We start from the raw sequence: 14,810 nt of genomic DNA on the forward strand, positions 1-14,810 counted from the left end.
GCCTGGACAGTTAAGTCCAGTCAAAGGTGACAATGGGGTTGTGGTGCTCATCTTGCTTTCAGGCCGAGGGAGCTGGAGTTTGTCCACAGACAGCTTTCCGGGTCATGTGGCCAGCATGACTAAACCGCTTCTGGTGCAACAGGACACTGTGACTGAAGCCAGAGCGCACGGAAACGCTATTTACCTTCCAGCCACAGCGGTACCTATTTATCTACTTGCACTGGCGTGCTTTTGAACTGCTAGGTTGGCATGAGCTGGGACAGAGCAACAGGAGCTCACCCCATTGTGCAGATTACCTAGTTTATTACATTATCCCTGACTAGATTAGATTGTCTGTGTAGCTAATTCAGGCCAGAGGAGGAAGTAGCAAACAAGGGAAACCATCGCACTAAACTGGATTTTAAAAATGATGAATACAGTGGTACCTCAGGTTACATACGCTTCATGTTACATAAGCTTCAGGTTACAGTCTCTGCTAACCCAGAAATATTACCTTGGGTTAAGAACTTTGCTTCAGAATGAGAACAGAAATCGTGCTCCGGCAGTGTGGCAGCAGCAGGAGGCCCCATTATATAATGTGGTGCTTCAGGTTAAGAACAGTTTCAGGTTAAGAACGGACCTCCAGAATGAATTAAGTTCTTAACCCGAGATACCACTGTATTTGCAAAATCTGATGCCAATATTTTTAGTTTCTACTCAATCCACTATAAATTACATAATATGGCTTGCCTGTCCATTTGTTCTCTATGCATTCGGACACCTCTTGAGATATTGCCAAACCCAGCACGAGGGTTTCTGAGGTGGGGGCAGCAATCTTAATCAATATTGAAACCCTGGCTGCCATTCAAAATCAAGACGGCAAACTGAAACATGAATTAGGGCTGACTTTCTTCCTTTATTCGGCATAGGTTTTGCTGCCTCCCAAGATATTGGGAGATATTGGGACGCGGGTGGCGCTGTGGGTTAAACTCCAGAGCCTAGGACTTGCCGATCAGAAGGTTCGTGGTTCGAATCTGCGCGACGGGGTGAGCTCCCGTTGCTCGGTCCCTGCTCCTGCCAACCTAGCAGTTCGAAAGCACGTCAAAGTGCAAGTAGATAAATACTTCCGGCGGGAAGGTAAATGGTGTTTCCGTGTGCTGCTCTGGTTCGCCAGAAGCGGCTTAGTCATGCTGGCCACATGACCCAGAAGCTGTAAGCCGGCTCCCTCGGCGAGTAAAGCGAGATGAGCGCCGCAACCCCAGAGTCGGTCACGACTGGACCTAATGGTCAGGGGTCCCTTTACCTTTACCTAAGATATTGTCTCTAAACGTGGCATGGAGGATTCTGAGGGTGTGTTTCAGTGGGTGCTGGGAGCCGAGGTTGGGACCACGTGCTGTGCTGGCCCTTGAGATGTTCTCAGCCCCACTGTTAGGGCTGGAGGCCCCTGTGCACTGGCTAGCTATGCTGCAGTCTTCCACCTCTGCTGGTTCTTAGGTGTCGGTGGAGAGTCAGGTTCCTCCAGGGACCAGCCCCCTTGTGTTGGAGGGCTGTGTGATCTCTTCTTCCCTGTGCTCCTAGTATTCCATGTTGTCTTCCTGCTCTCCTGTTGGCCCCTTGGCCCCTAGCCTCTCTGGTGCTTTTTCTTGTTCCATGAGGGTGCTGAGGGGTCCTGATCCAATCCTCAAGGATCCCAAGTAGCCACTGCTTCCCTCCTCTGGGTCATTCTTGTCTTGCCAGTCCTGGCACCACTGTCACTGCACAACAGGTGAGGCAGCAGATCTAGTATCTGATTGGACACTGGGTGCCATTTTGAATCAAGATGGGGAACCAAAAACACCACTTTGGCATGACTTCACCAGACCCTCCACGTGTCTCTACAGTGGTACCTCAGGTTAAGAACTTAATTCGTTCTGGAGGTCTGTTCTTAACCTGAAACTGTTCTTAACCTGAGATACCACTTTAGCTAATGGGGCCTGGTGCCGCTGCCACGCGATTTCTGTTCTCATCCTGAAGCAAAGTTCTTAACCCGAGGTACTATTTCTGGGTTAGCAGAGTCTGTAACCTGAAGCATCTGTAACCTGAGGTACTACTGTATTTTCCAGGGACATCCCTGATTTAGATGAGCCATCCCGTTTTCTGATTTGATCCCAGAATGTCCTACTTTTACTTCGTATGTCCCTATTTTTATTGGAGAAATGTTGAAGGGTATGGAGTTATCTGACCCCTGAGCCATCTGAAGGCAATTCTGTATAGGGAAGGGGTTTTTTAAAAAAATGTTTAATGTTTTATTATGTTTTTATATATGCTGGAAGCTGCCCAGAGTGGCTGGGGCAACCCAGTAAGATGTGAGGGGTATAAATAGTAAAATTATCATTATGGAACAGGACATCCCTATTTTCATCAGAGAAATGTTGGAGGGTATGCTTCACCCATTTTTTGTTGGCATAGATTTAACTGCCACAAGATACCATCACTAAACCTGGAATGAGGGTTCCTGGGTTGGGGGTCTTGGTCAATGTTTGGGTGCCAGGCGCCATTTTGAATCAAGATGATGTAATGGTCACACCTAGTCACAGATTACACTATTTAAAAATACGTTTTTTATTTCTAAGAATTCTGGACAGTACTAGCAAATAAACAAACTGCCAAATATTCAGTGAAAAATTCTAGTTATATATGTATACAGTGGTACCTCGGTTTACGAACAGCCCTGTTAACGAATTATTCGGTTTACGAACTCTGCAAAACCGGAAGTAGTGTTCCTGTTTGTGAACTTTACCTCGGTCTACAAATGGAAGCTGAATGGTGGACGGGCACCGGTAGCGGGAGGCCTCATTAGGGAAAGCACACTTTGGTTTAAGAACGGCTTTGGTTTAAGAACAGACCTCAGGAACAGATGAAGTTCGTAAACCGAGGTACCACTTAACTGAAATTGTCATAGGTGATTTTCGCTTCTGTACCACTAGGAGGAGCCGTAACAGAAGGTTTTAAAATGTTTTGCTCAGCTTATTTTTCTGCCTAGAGGGAAAGGGTTAGTGGCATAAATAATAAATCTGGTAAATGCTTGCTTCTTTTATAATGCTAGCCTAATCAATACCGTCTACTCAAGGATATCATAGAAACGCACAGGACTGGCACACGCTATCAAATGTCCTTACAAAACCACAAACACAAACATGAAATATGTAACAAAACCAAATCGAGCAATTTACTCTTTAGAATATAATGATGATTATGAATTGACCAGGTACCGAATGCAGCATAAAGTAATGCAGTCCGCTAAATTTATTGCCAGATTTGCTATGGCAGAAAATGCTTTATAATTTTCACCATGTTAATTTTCTCAAGAACTTGGGGCAGATCACCTGATTTACAGGGAGGCAACTGTGGATACAAGTTCAGTGTTTCTTAACTGAGGTACAAAGGAATCCAAGGTTTTTAGACAGAATTTCACTGTTAGGTAAAAGCAGAGGTGATCTACTGGTGGCCTACAAGACCACAACAAGCTCCTCAATAATTTTATTTGTCTCCTGGTAGCCCCAACCACTGGAGGAGACTCTTGAGAGTCCCATGGACTGCAAGAAGATCAAACCTATCCATTCTGAAGGAAATCAGCCCTGAGTGCTCACTGGAAGGACAGATCCTGAAGCTGAGACTCCAATACTTTGGCCACCTCATGAGAAGAGAAGACTCCCTGGAAAAGACCCTGATGTTGGGAAAGATGGAGGGCACAAGGAGAAGGGGACAGAGGACGAGATGGTTGGAGAGTGTTCTAGAAGATACTAACAGGAGTTTGACCAAACTGCGGGAGGCAGTGGAAGACAGGAGTGCCTGGCGTGCTCTGGTCCATGGGGTCACGAAGAGTTGGACATGACTAAACGACTAAACAACAAGCCCCAACCACATTTTTTACTTATTTATTTATGGTTTGGTAAAAAGTATGTCATTAGCTGTCAGGGATGGGCTGGACAATGAAGAGTGGTGGGAGACTCCAGCAGGCGAACCCCCTAGCGAAGTCTCAGAAAAGGAAGGCTCAGAGCCAGGGGAATGGTGGTGGGACACAGAAGACAGGTCAGAGGGTGATGGAGGGGCAGAATGTTGGATGCTGAACAAGCAACAGGTCTGAGTGACAGGTAGGTAGCCGTGTTGGTCTGCCGTAGTCGAAACAAAATAAAAAAATAAGTTTTTGAGTTACAACTTATTTCCAAACTTTAAACCATGGAGAAACCTGGTCTGAATAGAGACATTGGATTCTTATCTCATTATACACGATAAAGCAATTTTTGGCCATCTCATCCCTTGCTTTTTCCTGTAAGAGCAATTGCAGTCGTTAATAGTCGTCAACAGGTTTACCACACCTATCAGCCAATCACTCAATCCCACCACCCTTCTGAGTAATACCCCTCCCCACCCTCTCACTGGTGACTTCTGTTTCAGTGTATCTGAAGACGTGTGCAAGCACACGAAAGCTCATACCAATAACTTAGTTGGTTTCTAAGGTGCTACTGGAAGGAATTTTTTTATTAGGTTTGAGTGAGAGAGAGAGGAAGAAGAGGCAGAAGGCACTGCAGACATAGGACAGGCAGCTGAAGAGGAGGTGGGCGCTGAGGTTGCAACAGATTCATAGGACCCTGTCAGTCCTACTGCATTCAGCCCTCCCTTGTCTTCAAGGGCATCAATAGTTTTGCAGGTAGCAGAGCAAAGAGCACAGAGAGTGGAAGACCCCCTTCCCCAATGGAGTTTAAGACTGTTGGGGAAACAGCTGGCGAGGGAGGAGACCTAGGGGGAAGTGGGAGGCCCAGATCGTCTACTGCTCGTCTCCGAGTCTCTGTGCTGACCTGCAGCTGAACCAGCCCTGACAATAGCTGCCCCCCATAAGGAACATTGCCCTCTTAGTTCTCCTGCCCAAGGGGGTCTTGAATCCATGGAGCACCATGTGATCAGAACCCCTGGAGGTTGTTTTACATGCCATTGCAGTAATTTATGAATCACACAACACAAAAGGTACAATGACGTCTTTACCATACCCACAGCTGCAACCCAATTTTTCCTCTCTTCCTCTTCAGCTTGTATTGCTGCAGTTTTTGTTGTTGTTGTTAACTTTAGTGGATCCAAGGAGGAAAATGAACAGAGCTACCTTGGCAGTACCTTAAAACTTTATTAAATAATTTAGATTAACATCCTGACTTATCACCAAGTCTTGAAAGGAGTGGCGGCATTTCCTTATCTCATTCATCACTATAATGGGCTCAGGGCACTGGAAACAGGCAAGAAACAGGCAAAAAAGCAAATAAAAATAGCCACTGGGCAGTGGTAGACTGGTTGCCCCCATACCCGGCATGAAGATGAGAAACCAAAATATGGCCTAAAAGGTCACAACTTTTATTAACTTGAAACACTGTGGATATGCGGCAATAGAACAATAGCTTGTTATAGTTGGCATACCTATCTGAAGAAGATAAGTGGGGAATTTCCATATATATCCTCAGCTGGGCAACACAACCATGTTTCAAAACCAGTCAAAGCATTTCATTGCCAACTTGCCAGAAAGGTAGCTCACCTGTTTGACAACTCCATAGCTGCTAGTCATAGGCTGGAATAGTGAACATCAAGGACTCAAGGATGTTGCATCAAAATAACCTCTATAAGCTGGGTGGCAATACTAGGTATGTTGGCTGCATATTCCTCACTGCAAAGCTGCCTTTGAGGGCTCACCAGGGACAAATGTTAATCCCTTTGTCTGCACTTGGTTGTTTAGTCGTTTAGTCGTGTCCGACTCTTCGTGACCCCATGGACCAGAGCACGCCAGGCACTCCTGTCCTCCACTGCCTCCCGCAGTCTGGTCAGACTCATGCTGGTAGCTTCGAGAACACTGTCCAACCATCTCGTCCTCTGTCGTCCCCTTCTCCTTGTGTCCTCCATCTTTCCCAACATCAGGGTCTTTTCCAGGGAGTCTCTTCTTCTCATGAGGTGGCTAAAGTATTGGAGCCTCAGCTTCAGGATCCGTCCTTCCAGTGAGCACTCAGGGCTGATTTCCTTCAGAATGGAGAGGTTTGATATTGCAGTCCATGGGACTCTCAAGAGTCTCCTCCAGCACCATAATTCAAAAGCATCAATTCTTTGGCGATCAGCCTTCTTTATGGTCCAGCTCTCAATTCCATACATCACTGCTGGGAAAACTATAGCTTTTACTATATGGACCTTTGTTGGCAATGTGATGTCTCTACTTTTTAAGATGCTGTCTAGGTTTGTCATTGCTTTTCTCCCAAGAAGCAGGCGTCTTTTAATTTCGTGGCTGCTGTCACCATCTGCAGTGATCATGGAGCCCAAGAAAGTAAAATCTCTCACTGCCTCCATTTCTTCCCCTTCTATTTGCCAGGAGGTGATGGGACCAGTGGCCATGATCTTCGTTTTTTTGATGTTGAGCTTCGGACCATATTTTGCGTTCTCTTTCACCATCATTAAAAGGTTCTTTAATTCCTCCTCACTTTCTGCCATCAAGGTTGTGTCATCTGCATATCTGATGTTGTTGATATTTCTTCCGGCAATCTTAATTCCGGCTAGGGATTCATCCAGCCCAGCCTTTCGCATGATGAATTCTGCTTGATGAATTCTGCATATAAGTTAAATAAGCAGGGAGACAATGTACAGCCTTGCTGTACTCCTTTCCCAATTTTGAACCAATCAGTTGTTCCATATCCAGTTCTAACTGGATATTCTAACTTGTCTGCACTACTTGCCACCAAAGAGCCTGGCTACCCTCACCTGCTAACCAATAGGTCCAATAGATCACACTGCAGTTTCTCCAAGCAAAGACCACACTCTTCAGTAGAGAGGTGAACCTCATTACAATGGTACCTTGGTTCTCAAATGCCTTGGTACTCAAACAACTTTGAACCCAAACACTGCAAAGTTTGCAAACTTTTTTTGGAAGCCAAACATGCTCCGTTTTGGGTGCCATGCTGAGCTCTGTCTGCTTTTGCTATTTGTTTTGCGTTTTTGTTTTTGCGGCTCTTTTTTGTGTGTTACTGTGTGGAACCCGGTTCAGCTACTGATTGACTGACTGTGTGACCACAGTACATTGTTTATTGCTTTAATTTTATGGATCAATGGTCTCATTCGATAGTAAAATTCATGTTAAATGGCTGTTTTAGGGGGTGTTTTTGAAAGTCTGGAACGGATTAATCTGTTTTGCATTACTTTCTACGGGAAAGCGTGCCTTGGTTTTGGAATGCTTTGCTTTTGGAACGGACTTCTGGAACGGATTAAGTTTGAGAACCAAGGTACCACTGTATCCCTATAAAGTTGAGAAGCAGATTGGATATGTAGATGGCTCACTTCCTAATATCTCAATTTTCACATGTTCTTGCTCTACGCATCCTATAATAGTGAACAGATCTTTTCCATACCCAACAATTCAGACCTGTTAGGTGAATACCTGCAACATAAGTCCCAATTCCTTCCAAGTCTTGCCAAATGGTGTGAATCATATGAGTCAGTCCTCTGCTTGGGATATTTACAATGCAGTTAAACCAACAATGCATGTTTGCTAGAAAGGCACATGATAGAGTTTTCCTGTAAGTTCACTAGAGAGGCCTCTGAGAACCACTTCCACTTTGCCCTGACAGGGAGAGGGCAATAATTTATGGGTAATAATTTGCAGATGGTGACAGCAGCCACGAAATTAAAAGACACCTGCTTCTTGGGAGAAAAGCAATGACCAACCTAGACAGCATCTTAAAAAGCAGAGACATCACCTTGCCAACAAAGGTCCGTATAGTTAAAGCTATGGTTTTCCCAGTAGTGATGTATGGAAGTGAGAGCTGGACTATCAAGAAGGCTGATCGCCGAAGAATTGATGCTTTTGAATTATGGTGCTGGAGGAGACTCTTGAGAGTCCCATGGACTGCAAGAAGATCAAACCTATCCATTCTTAAGGAAATCAGCCCTGAGTGCTCACTGGAAGGACAGATCCTGAAGCTGAGGCTCCAATACTTTGGCCACCTGATGAGAAGAAGAGACTCCCTGGAAAAGACCCTGATGTTGGGAAAGATGGAGGGCACAAGGAGAAGGGGACGACAGAGGACGAGATGGTTGGACAGTGTTCTCAAAGCGACCAGCATGAGTTTGACCAAACTGCGGGAGGCAGTGGAAGACAGGAGTGCCTGGCGTGCTCTGGTCCATGGGGTCACGAAGAGTCGGACACGACTAAACGACTAAACAACAACAATAATTTACCTCAGAACACACCCCACTTTCTAACCCAGTTAATACTGAGTTCACTTCCAGCACTGGAGCAGCTTGCTCACCTCTGTGTCTAAAGGATCACTGAGTGAATACAGATAAGATTCTTGACAGGAAATGGCAGCAACATACAGTGGTACCTCTAATTACAAACTTAATTGATTCCGGAGGTCCGTTCTTAACCTGAAACTGTTCTTAATGAGAGGCGTGCTTTCGCTAATGGGGCCTCTTGCTGCTACTGTGCCACCGGCACACGATTTCCGTTCTCATCCTGGGGCAAAGTTCTCAACTCGAGGTAACTCTTCCAGGTTAGAAGAGTTTGTAACCTGACACATTTGTAACCTGAGGCACCACTGTAATATCTGCCAAAGAAAAGAAGAAACACCAACATACCCAATGAGGGAGAACAAAACTACAGCTGTAAGCAAAATGTCGCAACACTGCTTCAATGGAGTCCCAAACTAATGATCAAATAAAGGGCCACATTCAGGTAAACAAACACAAACTTATTACCTCAATGCCCACATTGGGCAAAGCCCAGGATATTTGCTTTTTGCCAGACAGATTACTACATCTCTCGTGCATCTTAGACTTGTGTGTTGACAATTCCATTCTGACATCCTTGAAGAGAACATCTCCAAAACAGGGTTCAGCTGGACCGATTCCTTCTGGAGCAAACTTAAAACTTCACCTGCATATAAAGGTGATCAGGACACCTGATCCCAATACTGCTGAGGACTGTGGTACACAGGGAAACAGGGGTCTTTTCTTTGCCATGGTCCAAATGAAAATCCCCCAGGTGTTGTTTTTTTTTCAGGTAACAAGCAGCTGGGGTGGGGTGGTTTTCATTGGGAACACATCAGAAAAGGGAAAAGCCAAACTCAGCCGCCCATCACACCACGGTTCCCAGCTGCAAGGCTTGACATATCAGATCCAAACTGGGGGATGTGAAACACAGAGCAGTCAAGTACAACATCCCTAGAGTGGACATAAAAAGGGGATGTCTGGACCAGCCAGTCGGAACTTCCTGTTTCCTCCTAGGCTGGGACAGACTTCCTCTATATGTGACAAGTGGTGTGTGTGGCCTCACCTGTGCAGTAACAAAAGCATAGGACTGGCTGCCATCTCTCTCTCTCTGACTACATTCATCAAAGAATCAACATCTGCTTAGCCTAAGAGGACAAAGGAGCTGTCTCCTTATGGGATAGTTTCCAGGTATATTACTTTTGTAACTTAAGGCTGCCTTCTGGAATCCATCTGTGAACAGAATGTGAGTGAGTAAACTCTTTTATACTTTATACTTATACTAAGACTGTGTTGTGTCTATTTCTGTTATGAGGGACTAAAGGGGAAATTACCAGGTAACTTATTTTAGAGGCTTTAGTGAGCCTGAGCAAACACATCCGCTGTGCAAGTTTAAAAAGGGGAATGTTTCTTTTCTAAATTGTAGAACTTGTTAACACAAGTTGGAAAGGATATAATCAAACAATATATCCTCTCCTGTATCCCTGAACATTCCCACACAAATTTAAGAGGCAAACCGAAAGCAGCCATCCAGGAGGACTATCAAGCCATATGCGCAGGGTAGGAAGAGTAAAACTGAGCAGTGATATGACACACAAACACACTTTTTGAATCACGTGTAGCTTGAACCTCAGAATGTAGTTCTGATGTTTGGCCCTTAAAGCTACACTTTTCATGTTTTTTATTCTTCCAAGGATTATACTGAAACCCTGCAACTCTTCTGCTAGAAATCATGCAAGTAGATGTCTACAAGAGAAAGTGATGTTTTAAAGAAGCAAAAATGTAGTTTTTAAAGGGTTGGCTGGGAACTGTGAATTTATGAGGAGTAAACGGCAATGCCCAGAATTCTTTGTGGGAAAGCAAGTTCTTTGAATGTGCATGAGATTTGAGTTAATGTTGCAGTCTACTTTTGCAGTGGGATGACTTTCCGAGGAAATAAAGGTCAGACAGAAATCTGTCTATTTTCTGCTGACGTAGCTCTTCTCCCATTTATCTCTATCACCTAGGTATCTATTTATGGAAGCTACTGCTACTAGCTGAACACCTTCCAAGAGGAAAAGAAGGAGTATACTTCTAGTTTCTTCTTTCCCTACCTATGGAGAACTGAGGGGTGAGAAGCCTGTTCCATATTAAATGTATATTTACTTACTTCCTGAATAATTTACGATCTGCTTCCCCACAAAATGTTCCTGAAGTAATGCACAATAAAGGTTTTAAAAAACAAATCGCATAACAGAAATAAATACATGCAAAACTATTTAAAAGCAAGCCTTAAACACATTAACTTGCACACTTTTTCAAGTTCAAGTTTTATTGCGGCAAATGCCAGTGACACTAAACACCACAAGATCAAACAAAAAGAAATCAACAACAACATCAGAAAAGAAAAGAAAAAAAAAGATTACACAAGGGAACTTCGCAGTGTGCCATTCAACAAATTTGAGATTTACGCTTCCTGATTACTAAAGTGCAAAATTTGGCCACCTCATATGATATTGAGCTTGAGGAATCTTCCAGAAGGTATTTTCGTAGGCATTATTTGGAGGATTCCAAATAATGTTGTAGGGGTATAAATTTTGATAAAAGCGGCAAAATAAGTTGAACTCGTTCTTCACTGTAAAATTCGCAAAAAAGAAGGATGTGTGTGACAGATTCTACCTTATTAGACATACAGGGGCAGAGACGCGCATGCATTGGTACCCGCGTGAATTTGCCGTACAGCACTGCTGAGGGCATTGTCTCAAAGCGGGCTCTAGAGAAAGCCCATCTATAAGCTTCGTTAGTGATGTTAGTTAAGTAAGGGGCAGCTGCAAAATTAGGCCAAGCTTTTAAGCATCTATACGTCTCCGGGAGTAGGGTGTCTTCTTGTTGTAATTCGACATCGTAAAGTCTCTGAGTGATAATTGCTTTTGCCTTGTTCGGAGTTTCAATAAAAAGATTTTCAGGGTTTAGGCCAATTTGTTTGATCTTATTAGTTATTTGCATAAGCCAAGGAGGATAGGGAGCTGCGGCCAGGAAGCAAGGTAACAGTCCCTTAGGATTGTAATGGATTTTCAGCCAGAGGGATATTTCTTGCTCCCAGACTTTTAATTCCACTCTGGGCAGTCCTGCCTCTTGCCTTAAGACTGCATTAGGTGTACACTTTGGGGTAGCAAATAATGATCTTAAGAATTTTGATTGTACTGTTTCAAGGGTCTTAAGGTTGGCAGAGGGGCTAATTTGAGAGCCATACAGGAGTTGGGCTAAAGATTTTGCCTGAAAAACTTTTAGGGCCATCGGGAGGAAGCCAGCTCCTTTCCTTCTGAATAATCTAAGGATGCACACTTTTTAGTATATGTTATGAAATGGCTGAGTCACAGTTCAGGGAAAAGGATAGGTTTTCATCTAAAACCGAGAATGAGAGGGGCTTGTCTAATTTCAACTGGAAACTTATTCCAGAGACTGGAGTCACAACTTTGAAAGCCTTAATAAAAAAACACACCAAAAAAACAGCAACCCCGAAATCAAGCATGCCTTTGGAGCATACAGCACTTAGCAATGCCATATCTGAGAAATGCAATTGCTGGACTTAAATGCTAAAAGCAAAACCGGCAGCATATTGGCAGCCAATGCATTTTCCAAAGCAGAGGTATTATATTATATGATGTTGACAGGATGGGTGTATGGGGTGTTAGGGGAGGGGCAGTACCTCTGGTGGGGGACACATCATGCTCCTTCTAGGGTATTTCGTCCACCTTTGGTCCCCACCATGCACTCAGCTCTCACCTGTGGCTTCTAGAAGCTGTCAGCATGCAACAGCGGCCAAACCTCAGGAATGGCGTTGACTGGTCTGTTAAACCAGGTGAGGGGAGCTGATGGGCCTCAAACTCTCAGTGACTTAGGGACTCATCAGCAACAAGGTTGACCAATCAGCTATTATTATTATTATTATTATTATTATTATTATTATTATTATTGCCAGCAGATGTCAAACAGATAAACAGGCAGCCCTGTTCAGGGAAGTTTTTAGTGTGTGGTGTTGTTTGGTTTTTTTTACTATTTTTTGGGAGCCACCCAGAGTGGCCGGGCAACCCTGTCAGATAGGTGGCATATAAATAAAGTATTATTATTATTATTATTATTATTATTATTATTATTATTATTATTTTGTATACTGCCCTTCATTCAAAGACCACAGGGCGATTCACAACATAAAAATACAAAACGAGAACACAAAATACATAACAATAACATAAACAAAAACAAACCTTTGACCCCTTTCCCACAAGCACATTAACATAGAATGTTAATCAGCCAAAACTGCAGGAACATTCAAAACATGTTGAACCACCTCCCCACTCAGACAAAACATATTTCAACAGCACCTCCATTCTGTCTGGATTAAGCTTCAGTTTATTGATCTTCATCCAGTTCTGCTCTCAGACACCAGCTGAGCACTCGAAGTAGATGTCTTCAGGTGTTCCTTTATTCCAGGGCTGGAGAACCTTTGGTCCTCCGGATGCTACAACTCCCATCAGGTTTCCCTCTCAATAGGTTAAGACTTCAATCCTAATTCCACTTACTTAAGAGTAAGCTCTGAGTGCTCACTGGAAGGACAGATCCTGAAGCTGAGACTCCAATACTTTGGCCACCTCATGAGAAGAGAAGACTCCCTGGAAAAGGCCCTGATGTTGGGAAAGATGGAGGGCACAAGGAGAAGGGGACGACAGAGGACGAGATGGTTGGACAGTGTTCTCGAAGCTACCAGCATAAGTTTGGCCAAGCTGCGGGAGGCAGTGGAAGACAGAAGTGCCTGGCGTGCTCTGGTCCAGGGGGTCACGAAGAGTCGGACACGACTAAACGACTAAACAACTAAACAACAAGAGTAAGCCCCATGAATTTAGGAAGACTTTCTTTTGAGCAGACACGGTTAGGATGTTGCTATAAAATAAAAGGTTTCCCTTCTTTCAATCCCATCTGAGTAAAGTGAAGTGGATTAGTAGCCGTTCAAACCTGACTCAGCTGTGTACAATCAGCTCTTGCTTGCAGATATTTATGTCCACAAAATCACACTGCGAGAGTCAATAAAATTATGCAACAGTGTCTTGTCAAAAGGCTTCCCTCATCAGATAATGATAAGCATGCATGCAATTGAGTTTGGCTGCATACACATACAGTGGTACCTCGGGTTAAGTACTTAATTCGTTCCGGAGGTCCGTTCTTAACCTGAAACTGTTCTTAACCTGAAGCACCACTTTAGCTAATGGGGCCTCCTGCTGTAACCTGAAGCGTATGTAACCTGAAGCGTATGCAACCTGAGGTACCACTGTACTACTTTCTCTCAAAGAATCGAGGGAACTACCCTTTACAGTGATACAATTCCTGGAACGCTTAACAAACTACAGTGTCCTGGATATTTGAGGGCATGTGCTTTAAATTATGGAGTGGATGCAGCTTCTGAAGAGAGACCTTCGGCCAGAAGAAGAAAAACGACAGCGAGGGAATGTGTACCAAGGAGAAAGGGGAAGGCCTGAAGAGATCCTGAAGGACTGGAAACATTGCTTGAAAGGAAACCCAACGGGTGCCAGGTTAAAAATGTAGTTGTGTTTTAATATCTTATTTAGATGATGTGTGTTCTAATGCCTTTGCTAACTTGTCTGATATTTTTCTACAGGGAAGCTGCATTTTGCTGTTTATTTCCACATCTGAGGACGGACGAATCTCTTGCCTCTCGGATTTTGGGTGTCATGCAACACCAGCACACAGACAACAAAGCAGTGACACAGGTTTCATTAAACTTTACTATGATGGTTTCTAAAAATGCCCCAAAAGTGTGGTGGTGGTGGTAGGTAACCTAAGCAGGGATTTAGAAAACACTGGCAATTCTCTCTTCTGGCCTGTTCTCCCTCCCCCCCAAAACGCCCCCTCTCCCTGGCACTTTTCTCTTTCTCACTCTCACACACTTTCAAAGCAGCTTGTGCCCTTCAAGTTCACCCTTCTCAAAGGGCTTATAACCACATGGAAAAGTAGTTTAAAAACAAAAAAACAGTCTGCTCTGCTTACAGGAGCAATTTGATCCAGCAGGAGCTGCTACTGCTTCATCTTGAGTTCCCCTGGTATTTGCTTCTCACTGGGCCAGTTCTGCTGGGCCATGACCCGAGGCCTGCCTTGGAGGAAGGAGAGGCACAGAGCAGGTTGACTAGCCTATGGTTACCATATTTTTTTCAAGGAATCTGGGGACACTTTTTTTTTGAATTTCATGCTTTATTTTAGGAAAGGGTTGCCCAGAGTTCTTGACCTTTTTTTAGGGTGGGGATCCCAAAGTTGTCGGGCACGCACCTCGACACAACGCAGGTGGAGAAGCCCATTTACAAACACACAAACGCCAAAAGAAGAGGTTGGTGGTGGGGGAGAGAGATTGAGTAAAGGTGTGGCACAGCTCTTTTCTATGCCTCTCATACTCTTCTTCACCGCCTCAGCGCTCCTCCCCAACTCGGGCATGCAGAGCTCTTCTGCTGCGGGCAGCTCTGTGTGAGTTCGGGGCGAGCGTTGATTGAGGAAGCGAGCCAGAAAGAAGCTCTCTT

Source organism: Podarcis filfolensis (genome assembly GCF_964270895.1).
Source record: "Podarcis filfolensis genome assembly, chromosome: 5".
Lineage (NCBI taxonomy): Eukaryota > Metazoa > Chordata > Lepidosauria > Squamata > Lacertidae > Podarcis > Podarcis filfolensis.